Source organism: Protopterus annectens, chromosome 4.part0 (assembly GCF_019279795.1).
Source record: "Protopterus annectens isolate FY-2018-M chromosome 4.part0, PAN1.0, whole genome shotgun sequence".
Taxonomy (NCBI): domain Eukaryota; kingdom Metazoa; phylum Chordata; order Ceratodontiformes; family Protopteridae; genus Protopterus; species Protopterus annectens.
Window position 1 is genome coordinate 183,146,687 of NC_056733.1, and position 10,105 is coordinate 183,156,791.

The window sequence follows — 10,105 nt, forward strand, 5'->3', positions numbered from 1 at the left end:
TGCTGCAAAGAGCACTTTTGGCTGACATCAAAGAATGAAACAATACTAATTTCATGAACTTTAATTGTACTTTGACTTAGGAATGGGGTCCATTCCTGTCATGGTATTAGAAACCCAAAAGGCTTGGAGAAATTAGCAAAGAGAGGAAGGAAAGAAGAGATTTAGTAACAAAAACTCCAAAAATATATGACTCAATAAATTCCAAGCTGAACTGGAGGTAGCCACTGTTCTAGTAAAATGATCGTTAGGAGCTTTAGGTAATGATAGTCCCTTTCTCCTTTCAGACATGTGAAATACATTCAGATAACTAATGAAAGAGATATTTCAGACACTCCCTTACCTAGATTGGCTGAGGAAAATGAAATGAACATTTGGTCAGTCTTTTGATCCTTACTAGTGTGATGGAAATAAAAACAAAGTTGACGATGCACATCCAGACAATGTACCATTTATTTTCCCTTGGTGGCAAATCTTGGAAAGAAAAGAAGGTTGATAGACTGGTTAAATGGCAATTTAGAAGCCACCTTAAGGAGAAAGCTATTTGTTCTTAAAGTAACTCTACCCTTTTTGAAATCCAAATAAGGTGGTTTATAGGAAAAGGTGTGAAGTTCTAATAGTCTCCTTGCAGAGGTAACTGTCTCCAAAAATTGAATTTTCCAGGCCAGGTATTTTAAGTCAATTGTGGCACAAGTTCAAAAGGGGGTTTCATTAAGGCCTGTAGAAGAGCAGTAATTTCCCAAAGAGGAACAGGATCCAGGGGAAGAAGTAATATACTCCTTAAGAAGGCCTTGGACAATCTAAAATAAGTGATGGATGATTTATTTTCCCCAATTTGAAAACTGGAAATGGGTGCTAGTTGTACCTTGATAGTAGAGTGGCTAACCGCATTGTGGAAAAGAGAAGCCAGGAAATCTAAGATCACTGAGAGGGGAGATGAAAAGGGATCCAAATTCCTACAGGAAGTCCTGATTGAAAATCTATTTCATTTGCACTTACAAATCTTTCTGGTAGAGGGTGTTTGTGCAGAGGTCAAAATGTGAATGACTTAGATGAATGCCTGTATTGTTTAACAATCACTGGAACGGGAGAAACCGTGCCATCAACTTTAGAGATTCCATGTTCTGGTGAGGCTTCCTGGAGGGATGAAAGAGAAGATCTGGAGCAAGGACCAGCACACAAGAGTATGAATCAGATGAAGACAGAGGCAGGAAAACCACACCTGTCGAGGCCAAAAAGTAGGAATGAGGATCATTGTAGCCTTACCACATTGCTTTCTGCAGAAACTTTGGGATGAGAAGACTGACAGGATAGGGATAAAGGAGATGGGGGGTCAAGTGTGGGTCAAAGCATCCATCAGAGACTCACACTCTTGGTGAATTAGCCAAAATACTTGCTTCATTTGGTGTTGGATAGGGAGGCAAAAAGATCACAGCATAGTCAGTCCCAGCGGCTGAAAATCTGATCCATCACTACTGGGCTGAGGGATACTCATGAGGAAAAAGCAAAGACCTGCTTAACCTTACCGCCAGAGCAGAGGACATCACTAGTATGCGCGATGCTATCAAAAAGTGGTGAGAAGACTTTGCCCATTTCCATACCGTCATGGCCTCTCAACATAAGGGGTAAGAGCATGTTCCTCCCTGTTTGTTGTTGTACCAAACTATTGACACACTCTCCATTTGAATGGAGATCACACCTCTGGGAGGGGAGTCCTAGAAGGCCTGCAATGCTAGGAGAACTACCCTCATCTCCAGGATACTGATATGAAGACTGGTTTCTGAAGGGGACCACATGCCTTGTACAGTCTTCTTCAAAAAATGCCCCCGCCGTGAGTGGGAAGCATTTGTGGTCACTGTGTCTGGGGTGAGGGAAGAACAAAGGGGTGATCCTAGGATACAGCTGAGGATTCCCACCAATACTGAATATGACATTTGCTAATTATTATGAGGTATACTGTAAAGGTCATTGGTTGACATCTCATTGACCACTGTACTGTGAGGTTCCATTGAAGCACCCTCCATACTTCTCAACTGTCCAAATTTTTGCCTCATATTTTTGGTCTATTCCTCAAAAAATGTATGGTTTTCAGGCAAATCATTTGGATGATTTGAGGACTGAAGTCACTAAATAATGACAGATTTGAGTTTCAGACTTCCGATCCTTCATAAAAATGTATGTTAACTCAAACTCTGTTACTCTAGCAATTTTCTAAGTTTATAAGAGCAAAAATTAAAATATGTCCCTATTTTTGGGTCCTTATCCCCACATTTTGTCATGCTTTCTCCAAATTTCTTGTACTTAGAGGTATGGCACCCTCATATGAAATCAGGACAGAGGAACTAGGGTAATGGTGGCTGCCATCAAGCTGAGAAGACACAGAATCAACCTTGCTGTAGGCTTATGAAGGGACAGTATTGCCACCACCATTTAATAAATTGTGAGAATCCACGGAGTCCAGTAGTATGGGTATCAGTAACTTGGTATCCACATGTGCTCCAACAAACTATATGGCTGTAACAAGTTGAAGTTTGATCTTGGCTATATTCACTGTTCTCCCTAGTTGTGAGCAACGTTGGAGCATGGAGTCCCTGGCTTTAAGAAGAAAATTTCTGGTGGGTGCAGTTACAAGCTAATCATCCTAGTATGGGAGGCCTCGTACATCACAACAGCCTGAGAGGAACTGCATCTACTGCCATACATTTGGTGAACTTCCAGGGGGCTTTGGTTAGACTCAAGGGCAGAGCTCTGAACTTGTAGTGACGGGCTCCGAAATAGATAAACCTACTGGAGTGTCTGCCCATCTTTATATGGTAGTACATGCCCTGAAGGTCTATCAACTTATCCTGTCATCCTTCTTCTATAATGTTAGGATGGACTGTACTGTGGCCATTCAGAATTTCATCTATTTCACATACTAGTTCAAGTGACTGAGGTCAAAAATTGGCCTGAGGTCCCCACTCTAATTTGGTATGCAAAAGAATCTTGAGTAAACTATGGATCCTGGTGTGGTGGGACCTCCTGGATAACGAGTTTTCTAGCAGCTATTTTATTTATAGTGCTGCTGCCTTTTGTTGAGAGAGTGGAACATCGGTAATCATCTTGAATGAGAGGGGAGACAAAGAAAGGGAATGGAGTAAAAAGAAGTTATGTACTCACCATAATGTTCCATCTGTGTTGTCCATTTTCAGTCTTCCTCAACAATTGGGTTAAGATCCGACCCAGTCATTATTTTTAGCTCATGGCTACTAATGAACTCTCAAGCTCCTTTAGAAAGAAAGCATCTCTTTAGTTACAAACTATAGAAATGATTCCTGAAAGTATAATCTCCTCCTTTACCCATAATGCTCTATCCCCTAACAAACCTCAGATCTTATTTGCTGGCTTATAGTATAAAGGGAAAATTAGCAATATGTTAACAGAAATGCATATCTGGAGCACAACATAAGAAACAGTGGTTCCTTTACAAGGTCTTTTTCTTCTAGAAGTCAATATTTCAAAGGTAGGAGGGAAGTTGAGGATGAATGAAAATGGACAACACAGATGGAACGTTATGGTGATTACATAACTTCTTTATTTGATGTTGTCCGTTTTACTTTGTTCCTCAACAACTGGGACAGAGTCACCAGCTATCTGAAATCCCAGGAGGACTCAAAAGGTGGATACTCTTGTGCACAGTTGAGCCGAGGGGTGCTCTTCCCCTTGAACCCAGATCCAATTTGTAATGAGTAATAAAGGTATGAGGAATAGCCCAAGTAGCCGGCACAGATATATTGTCCATGAATGCTCTGGAAAGAAATACTGAAGATGTTGCCATGGATCTGGTTGAATGTGCTCTCAATGCTTTTTGTAAAGAAAAGCCTAATTTGTTATAGACAAAGGATATAAAATTGGTAAGCCACTTGGCTAAGGTTACCTCTGTGGCTGGCTTGCCTAAGTTGAAATCGCAAATCAGACAAACAATTGATCTGTTTTCCTAAAAAAATTTGTTCTATGTAAGTAAAAACATGATTGTCTGTGAATGTCCAGTAAGTGTAACATATATTCACCTTTGTTTGTAAAATTTGGAAAGAAAACTGGCAAATTAATAGATTGGTTGATGTTTGATTCTGACCCAACCTTAGGAAAGAAGGTAGGATTGGTTCATAAAGCCACCCTATCCTTATGAAATACTTAGTAAGGAGGTTTAGGAGACCGTGCTTGATGTTCTGAAAGTCTTCTAGCAGAAGTGACGGCTACCATGCCCTGAAGGTCTATCAACACATCCTGTCATCCTTCCTCTATAATGTTAGGATGGAATGTACCATGACCAGTCAGAATTTCATCTATTTCACATACTAGTTCAAGTGACTGAGGTCCAAAATTGGCCTGTGGTCCCCGCTTTTCTTTGGTACCAAAAAGAATCATGAGTAAACTGTGGATCCTGGTATGATGGGACCTTCTGGATAACTTGTTTTCTAGCTGCTTTTTTTATTATTTCTAATGCTGCTGCCTTTTGTTGAGAGGGTGGAGTATAGTTTTCCAGGTCAGAAATTTTAACTTGCATTTAGCTGCTGGATCAAAAGGTGAATGAATTAGGAACTGTAATACCAAATTTAAATCCCATGGTGGAGTTGGATCTTTATAAATGGGTAGCAAAAGAAGGGTACCTCTCAAAAAGGCTTTACAAAATTTAGATGAAGCCAATGAGGAGTTTTCAATCCCAATGTAAAAATTAGAAATGGCAGCTAGTTGTACCCTAATAGTTGAGGAAAGTACAGTTGTGTACACCTACCATAAATATAGATGTTCGTGTGTCTTGACTGTTGCAGTCATGACTGCAGGGTTCTCCCCTGCCAGCAGGCAGCCCTCAGTCGGCCAGAATCCCAAAGTCTGGGTCCAGCGTCAGCTGTTCAACCATGCTCCCTGACGTCAGAGCGCCAGGAGTATAAAGCTGACAGCCGACGCCATCTTCTCCAGTTTTTCTTGCCCCAGATGTCAGGAGTCCCAAAATGAAAAAGGTCCCATAACCTTTGCAAATACACCTCAGAAGAATGGTGAAAAAAGGAAATACACAAAAGTAAAAATAAGAGGGGACAGGAGGGAGGGAAACCCAGACTGCAACAGTGAAGACACTCGAACATCTACATTTATGGTAGGTGTACACAACTGTACTATGTTCATCGTGTTTCACTGTTGCAGTCATGACTGTAGGGTAGAATCCCAAAGCTGAAAGAAAGGGAGGTGGTCATAAAGAAGAAGGGGCGGCTAAAAGGCCCTGCAAGACTGCAGAGGCAAAGCCTGCCCTAAACTTAGAGTAGAGAGGTAGATTGTAGTGCTTAGAAAAAGTATGCACTGAACTCCAAGTTGCAGCTTCCAAAATGTCTTTGGTAGGCACTCCCCTGAGGAAGGCCACAGAAGTGGCAGCAGCTCTGGTGGAATGAGTCCGTATGCTCCCTGGGATTTGCTTTCCATGGTGTGAATAACAAAATCTGATTCCATGAGCAATCCATTTAGAAATGGTTTGTTTTGAAATGGCTTTACCTTGGGAACTTGAAGCATAAGAAACAAACAATTGTTCTGATTTTCTGATGTCCTTGGTTCTGTTCAGGTAAAAATGTAGTTGTCTGTGTACATCCAAGGAATGTAAGATCCTTTCCCCTTTATTTTGAGGAGTGGGGAAAAAGGTTGGCAAGTGAATAGTTTGATTTAAAGCCACTTTGGAAACCACCTTAGGCATGAAGGTAGGATTAGTCCTCAAAGATACCCTGTCTTGATGAAAAATAATATAAAGTTCCACAGCCATAAGAGCTTGTAACTCTGAAACTCTCCTGGCAGAGGTTAGTGCTAACAGGATAGCTGTCTTCCAAGATAAAAACCTGATGTCAGAAGAAGCGGCAGGCTCAAAAGGAGGCAAGGTTAGTTTTTTTCAAAACATAGTTGAGATCCCAAGCAGGAATGGGAGGAGATCTAGGTGGTCTTAAGTTCTTAACTCCTCTGAGGAACTGTCTCATGAGCTGGTGGGAAAAGATGAGAGGGTCTGTATTATAATGAGCAGGAATAGCAGAGGCATGTATCTTAATGGAAGAGAGTGAGAGACCCTTATGTAAGAAATCTGTCAAGTAAAGTAAAATTAAAGTAATGTTAGGAAGAAGAGAATCAGAATCCTGAGCCTGCATCCAGGAACAAAATCTTTTCCATTTTCCTGCATAAGATTTTCTAGTGCTAGGACGTCTGGCTTCTAAAATGACATCCATAACCTGCTTGGGTAGGAAAGAAGAAATCAAAGGCCCTGGATTAACCAGGCCGCCAGGCTGAGAGTTCTGACATGAGAGTGTAGAACCTGATGTTGGGACAGAAGGTTCAGAGACTGAGGTAAAACCCAAGGGGGCTCCAGTCATAGGTTTTTTAGAGTTGGATACCAAAACTGCCGAGGCCAACTTGGAGCCAGCAAGATTATCATCTTGGGCTTGTCCTGTTTTATCTTCAATAAAACTCGTGGAAGAAGAGGAAGAGGTGGAAAGGCATATCCCGAGAGGTTCCTCCAACTGAATGACAGGGCATCCACTTTCTGTGGAAAGTCCTGGTGCAAAAATTCTGTAGCTGATGATTTAGATGGGATGCAAAGAGGTCTATGTGAGGACATCCCCATACTGCTGTTATCATCCTGAATATTTTGGTGTCCAGCATCCACTAGTGTGGATCCGAAAGGTTTCTGCTCAAACTGTCTGCCAGAAAGTTGAAACTGAGCTTGAAAATTCAGATTGCAAGCTAGAGCTGTGTTCCATAAATCCATGGCTAGTCTGCAAAGGGGGTAGGAATGGGATCCCCTTGCTTGTTTATGTACCACATAACTGTGGTGTTGTCCGTCCGTATTAGTAGTTGTCCTGGTTGTATGAGATTTCTGAAGGCCAATAGAGCTTTCTGAACGGCTAACATTTCCTTTAAGTTGATATGCAGGTACTTCTGATCCTTTGTCCAAAGGCCCTGCAGACAATTGCCCTGAAAATGTGCTCCCCAAGCATAATCTGAGGCATCCGTGGTTAGAATCTGAGTGGCAGGAGGCAGACGGAAGGGTTTCCCTTTGTTTAGAGCACATGCCCTGGACCAACAAAGAAATTCCTTTTGAAGGCAAGGAAGGACGGGGATCAGTATGTCCAAAGTGTGGCAATGCTGAGACCATACACTTTTTAGGTACCACTGTATTTTCCTCATGTATAGTCTTGCATATGGTACGAGAAGGATGCAGGAGGCCATGTAACCCAAAGCCTGCAGGAATTTCCTTGCAGATAGTTGGGTTAGAGTTGCCAAGGTTTTGAAAGTTGAAGCCAGCTGTAATTGTTTTTCGGATGTCAGAAATGCCATCTGGGTTGTAGTGTTTAGAAGTGCACCCAGAAAAGTTATCTGTTGTGATGGTGTCAAATTTGACTTTATGTTTACAGAGAATCCCAGGAACTTGAGGAGGTTCTGTACAAATTCTAGATGCTGGAGTAAGACATCCTTGCTGTCTGCCTGAATTAGACAATCATCCAGATAAGGGTAGATTTGAATTCCCTTGAGTCTGCAGTAAGCTACTACTGGAGCCAGGCATTTGGTGAAGACCGTGGGCGCAGTAGACAATCCAAAGGGCAGCGCAGAGAATTGAAAGTGCCTCAATCCAGCCTTGAACCTGAGGTATTTTCTGCAATCCTGCCTGATGGAATGTGTAAATATGCCTCCTTTAAATCCAAAGTTGCCATCCATGCATCTTTGGACAGCATTGGAAGTAACTGCTGTAGAGTAAGCATCTTGAATTTTGGAATCCCTAGAAAGGTGTTCAAGACCGACAGATCCAGAATGGGTCTCCATGAATTTTGCTTCCTTGGGACTAGAAAGAGCCTTGAGTAAAACCCTTTTCCCATCTCTGAAAGAGGAACCAGTTCTATGGCATTCATAGCCAAAAGGGCTTCCACCTGGTTTAAGGCCTCCGTCCACTGATGTTTTGGAAGGTCTGGCCATCCGCTTGGCCTTGGCAAGGTATGAAAATGGAATTTGTAACCTCTTAAAATCATATCCAAAACCCATTTGTCTTGGGTTATTTGAGTCCAATTTTGATAAAAAAGAGAGAGTTTTCCTCTGAGAGGGGCTTCCAGGCAAGACGTTCCTGTAGCCCAACAGTGGGAGTCATTGAGTTTGTTTCCTTTGAGATTGTGACCTGTCCTCTCCTCCCCTAGGGGTAGAAGCAATCCACTGTCTTGGTCTATAAGCAGCTTGTGTTTGAGGCCTCCCTCTGGAGCGTCTATATCTACCCCTCTGAGGCCTGTCTGAAGAGGGAAAGGACCAGTTTTTTGAAGGCCAATTCCTGCTAAATCTAGGAGGCTGTACTTGTAAGAAATCTTTAACTGTTTGCATGGATTTCGCCTTATCCTCCATCTTTTTAATCACCTCTTCAGCTTTAGATCCAAACAAAACATTATGCTGAACAGGAGCATCCAATAATTTAGCCTTTACTTGTTCAGGTAAATTTTGTTCCTTTAGCCATGCATGTCTTCTAATGACTGTGCCAGAGGCCACAGCCCTACAAGAAGCCTCCAATGCATCAAATCCACAGTGTAAAACATGCTTCCCAACCTGTTCAGTGGCATGCAATAAGTCATGTAATTCCTTATCATCTGCACAGGCAGAAATGGAAGTAAATTTTTGTTTTAAGACAGACAAGAGAAATTGCTGATATTTAAGCATATGAAACTGACAGTTTAAAGCCCTAATGGACAAAGCAGCAGAAGTGTACACCTTTTTTTTCCCCCCATCTTTCCAAGGCTCGAGAATCCTTTTCAGTAGGAATGGGATTTTTAGCAGAAGTGGCCTTAACTCCCTTAGGACCCTGAGAAATGGTTTCAGGCTCAGCAGTAGGGTTCTTGTATAAAAACTGAGGGAATCAGGAACCCTGTAATATCAGGCTTAACAGGAGCAGGAGGAAAAGAGTCAGGGGTTAAGTTAGCCTCCGAAAAGGCATCATCCACAATATCCAAAACAGGAGGAATAGCCAGGGGTCGATGTTGGGGAAGAAGAAAATCCCTCAGTCTTTTCTTGGATTCCGAATACTCCTGTCCCTCCCAGTGGAAATGTTCCCTCATTTCATGCAAAGTTTCCCCAAAAGAGAAATCCTTAGGAGGAGAAGCTGAAGGAATGGATTCTTCCGCATCAGAATCCTCATAAGGAGGGAAAGAATATTCCTGATCAGAAGAAGAAACTGAGGAAACAGAAGCCTGATCAGAAGAATCATAATAAACATCCTGCCTTGGCCTTTTGTCTGGAGGGGGATGAGAACCCCTAATCATAGTAAGTAAATCCTCTGCCATCTTGAGTAACTGTTTCTGTGACTTGGGAGCCGGTTCAGAAGAGGCCTGTGTTGAAGTCTTTGATTTTGAAGGAGTCTTTGGCTTTGCCTTTACTAGAAGCTGAGTAGGCCTGAAAACCCCTTCGGAAGCCCGTACCTGCACAGCGGCTCCGGACCCATCCAAAGGAGCATTGTCCGAAGATCCTGCAACAGAGATATTTAAAGGCCTGGTTGGCTCCTCATGAGTGTCCGTTTCGGCCATCGGTTCTGAAATGGCCGACGACAGGGGCTGCAAAAGCACCTCACTGATGATGGCCGAACCTGAAGCTGGCTCTGCATGAGCGCTATCATCAGATTTGGACCTTGGAGGCCTGTCTTTATCCTTGCGATGTTTGTGAACTCCGGTAGCCGGAACCATATCCGACGACATTTTTTAGTTAAAGCGCCTACCAAAGTAATGAAAAGCAAAATCGTACCTTCACTTAATTGTACGTTGATTGAATCTAGCACAAAACCGACAACTAGCTACATCGTGGTCAGGGCCTAAGCAAGGAATACAGTAAGAATGAAAATCCTTATGAGGTATTTGCTTCCCACATGAAATACAATTATTAACTTTTTCTGACATTGGAGTGGAGCAAGAAAAAAGTTTCCCCAATGGGGTACTTAGCTTTGAGTGGAGAAGAAAGTCTTCGGACCAAAGTATATAGAAATATTCGTCAGGAGTCAACCGACCGGCACTTGCAAACTGCTATCACCGCACGGCAAGAAAGACTGGAGAAGATGGCGTCGGCTGTCAGCTTTATACTC

General features: G+C 42.5%; 1 pseudogene; it reads right to left on the bottom strand.

Annotated features, from left to right (window-relative positions):
• Positions 1 to 3,235: 3,235 nt before the first annotated feature.
• LOC122800581 lies at positions 3,236 to 3,327 on the bottom strand (annotated as a pseudogene).
• Between the last annotated feature and the right edge of the window lie 6,778 nt (positions 3,328 to 10,105).